This window comes from Adiantum capillus-veneris, chromosome 17, assembly GCF_014529385.1.
Source record: "Adiantum capillus-veneris isolate H3 chromosome 17, ASM1452938v2, whole genome shotgun sequence".
NCBI lineage: Eukaryota > Viridiplantae > Streptophyta > Polypodiopsida > Polypodiales > Pteridaceae > Adiantum > Adiantum capillus-veneris.
The window spans coordinates 68,787,892-68,791,962 of NC_140947.1; the positions used below are offsets into that span (position 1 = coordinate 68,787,892).

General features: G+C 46.5%; 1 pseudogene; it reads right to left on the reverse strand.

Annotated features, from left to right (window-relative positions):
• Positions 1 to 165: 165 nt before the first annotated feature.
• On the reverse strand, positions 166 to 750 carry LOC147437440 (uncharacterized; annotated as a pseudogene).
• Positions 751 to 4,071: the final 3,321 nt, after the last annotated feature.

Genomic DNA, 4,071 nt, shown 5'->3' on the forward strand with positions numbered 1-4,071 from the left:
CAACTAAATGCTCTGTCTCATGAGCATGGTGAAGCTCATCTGCGAGAGAGAAATGTCTCGTCTCTCACTCAAAGCATGCCAAGAAAAAAATCAAGACTACGCCGTCTCAAACCTCAGACACATGCATATGATATACCAGGCCGTTGCGGGCTCCTCTGGCAATCACTATGAGCTGCAATGCATCTGAAAAGATTTCTCTCTAAGCAGTACCTGACAACCAAAATCTGCTAATTGTCTCACTGAGATCAAGCTCTGTCTCAAGCGAGGAACATAGCGCACATGCTGTAGCGTGTATGATGTACCACTGGGAAAAGACAAACAAACGTCTTCTGCACCCTCTATGTCAAATGCCGAGCCATTGGCCAAGTGCACACATCCAAGTCTCCCACTAGAAAATGTGTTGAACCATTAACGACATGGTGTGATGTGGAAAGCAGCATCGCTATCTAGTAACCACTGTGGAGAAAGTGTGCTATCCATAGATAAATCTGCAAGCGATACACTCGAGGCAAGCATCACATCACCGTCACTCGCATAGACTAACACTAGAATTGCCTTTCTAGCACGTGTCAAAGCCGTATTTGCATCTCGCATACATCTCTGTTGTCGTCTCATACGTCTGAAAAAATGGCGTCTAAGGTGCCATGTGTGACCACAATGCCAACAACGCAAGTATCGACAAGAACGAGACCACCGTCTCTCAAAAGTCACCGTACTGGACTCTACACTGTCACACATATCTGCAACCATAAGTGAAGGGCTAAGAACCAAAGTATGGCAAGAAATATGGGAAATATTTGGTAAAATCTCCCTTGTATACTGAGCAAAACCTCACGTACAATCTCCACCATAAACCATGCCAAAAATTGGCAACAAACTGGGAGGTAACTCAACCACTACACAAAAGCATGATCAATCGCATCAAAACTGATGCTCACATATACATAAAACCAACTCCACAATCTACAAACTCTGCAAGCATAAACTGGGACAAACTGCTCAACCGAGCATAAAGTGCATAACCATATACGCAAGTAGAGAGCAAACTAGCTCAAGACACAACCCACCACGAAACTGCCTGCAAAAAAATTGCAAAAAAATTGTGAAACCTGTGACTAGCAAAGTCTGTAGCCACACAAGCATACGTAATCCTCACTCCTGCGAGAGTGGGTACAAGAACACCAAACTGTGTCCAAAATGACAAAACTTGTCAAAATCTGTCAAAACTGAGAGTAAACACTCGATCACTATCAAAGTGGAAGTCTAGTTCAACCACTAAAACATTAGAGAGCAAATTGTAGATACACATAAACCATAGAGAGAAATCTTAAGAAAAATCCGGTAGAGTTTCCCCTGGAAACTGAGCAAAACTCAAAAAAGTATCACCAAATTGCATAAAGAACAGACACACAGTGTCTCAGTAAACAGATCCACAAATGGTCTACATGCAATACCAAAAGCCTGGAAAACTGGTTCACTCCTGATCAAGTAGTTCTATGGACGTGTACCTATCTAAAAATGGCTACAAACCTGTCAATCTGCTACTTGCAAGCTACACCTAGCTCAAGTTGTATCCACATAAGCATACAAAGCCTGAAACTGCACAAGACCGTGCAAAAGCTGCTCTTTAGTGCTCCACACAAGCTGCAATGTAGCCCGTGAGCAAAACCGTTGGAAAACTAGCAACTACTACCTTATTGATCGGTAAACACGTTGATCGGAAAAACCTGCAAAGAGCTGTATGCGCTCATGGGAAAACCCGCTTCGGAATGGGCCATCGGAGCCGAAAATGTCGGTATGTGCCGTCGAAGCCAAAAACTGAAAAAAAACGGTCAAAGTTGGAGATCCGGGGATGGCTGTCAGAGCCGTCTTCCACCGACGGGAGGAAGCACTGATGCTGTGCCAAGAGAATGCTTGATGTCGGCTTTCATCGCTGGGCAAAAGCGCGCTAGTCGAATAGCCACAAATCGGTGTTGAAATCGATGCGTCGGGATGGCTAATTGCCGTGCTCAAGGCTGATGTCCGTGCTGACTCACCGCATGTAGCTAAACACACTGTGTCTTCTCACACATCTCTCTCTCTCTCTCTCTGTCTCTCTCTCGTTGCTTGCTTTCAAAACCAATGCCAACCCGTAACCTCTCTCTTCCAGTTGGGGTCGCTCAATCTCGCAAGCTCTCTCTCTTTAAGTCTGGAGATTCGGGGTCTGAGGTAGCTCATGTCAATGAGCTTATTGGTTGCGATCCCCGGGCGGGGGGAAGGGGGTTGTGCACCCACCCTTGCACACAAGGTGTTAAGTCACTTTTTTTTTTTGACTTTCACTGCAATTCAAGCTAGTTCCTCTTACGATATCTTGTCGATTGTCGATTGTTGACTGCAGGTGCTCCAAATTGGGTCTCTGTTCACCTTGCTCCAGCCTTGGTCACAGGCTCTCAAGCTTACGGCGTTTCATTGTTGGCTCTGCCCCGATTCAATGCGGCCAGCATTGTGCTCCCCTAATTATATGCACATGTGTGTGTGTGTGTGTGTGTGTGTGTGTGTGTGTTGTGATCGACAGCTGATTCTTCTTGCTTCAATTTCTCCAAACCGTTTGTCGACTGGCTTGTATGTCCGTATTGGATGCTTTTTTGCATTCCCTCTTTGCTTGCCTCTTGTCGAGACTACTCATGGCTCCTACAGAGCTTGCCTTGACTTCCTTGCAAGCCTCAAAATTTCCTGCTATTATGCTCCCGACTCTGCCCACTCACAAGCCTTCTGTCGAATGTACTTGCTTGGCTTCCCCTCCTTGCTCAAGCTCATTATGCAACTACAGACTTGTTTTCCACACGAGCCTCAAGGCCTTCGCTCCCCTGCTTCGATTGTCTGCTGCTGTCGATGCTCAGTGTCAGCTCCATAAGCTCAACACACAGGCCTTTTCTCAAGCTTCAATGCTTTTTTTCCTGTTTTGAATGTCAGCAAATCCACAGTTTCTTGCTCGATTCCTTGAGAATCTCATGTTGGGGTATAAAGCCCAATGTGGTCGCCCAGGTAAGTGGGCGGGCCGCCAGGTATGTACACATATTCTTTTGTAAAAACCTAATAAGAACTCACTATGCTCTACACATTACAGTAGAGCGAGTTCACCATATCGTCGTGCTCTTCTTCTCGCACTCTCTCGCGTCGCACTTCCGCTCGTACTCCTTCAACTGGTATCAAAGCTCAGATCGAGGCTCGGGGCAGCACTGCAGGAGGCTAGAGTCACCAACTCAGATTAAAGTGAAATTCGACAGGCGAAGACACTACCCCAAATCTCGTGGGCGAGCTCGAAAGGCATGCTGTTGTGAGAATTTCATTTTGAGGTCATCTCGGTCACCGTTCGGCTTCGACAAAGTTCTGCGCAGGCCATTTTTGACTACGTGGTCTCGACAGGTGCATATCCGACTCTGCAAATTTGGGGTTTTCGGCCTATGACTGCAAGTGCTGAGGATATCGACGCTCCCAGAGTGTTGATTTGTGGCTGTCTACACATCAAAGGACGGCTCACAGTTCTTGGAGGCGTGTCACATACGACACGGGCGCATCTACACACAGACTATAGGCGACATCCACTAGTTCATAAGGTAGCTTGTGTTTGCTGCTTGATATTCCAGATTTCATCCTGACATTGCAGGTACTTCCACATGGGATGTATTGTCAGAGATGATGTATGTCTGTTGAGGGTTTGTTGGCTGTGAGTCACGTAGCAAACAACCGCCGCAACGGTTACAGTATACAGTGGGAAATTTGTGGATGTATGACTTTGTGGGAAGTCTATGTACTGTCAGATTTACTGCAGCCTTTGTTGAGGATCGAGTGAGGTTTTATTGAGCTGGGGGATTCTCGAATGTTGAGATCCTTTCGGTGATACAGGTCTTGGAGCGAACCCTCGAGCACCCTTAGATAGGCAGCTAGGATGTATTGATTGTGAGTTAGACAGTTGGGATTGCATCTTTGCTTTACTGCCGTTGAGGCATTGTCACAGTCTATGCTTACAGGACAGTGACAGGACAGTGAGAGACAGTACAGGTGCAGGACAGGTTTACCCGCAGCTTACAG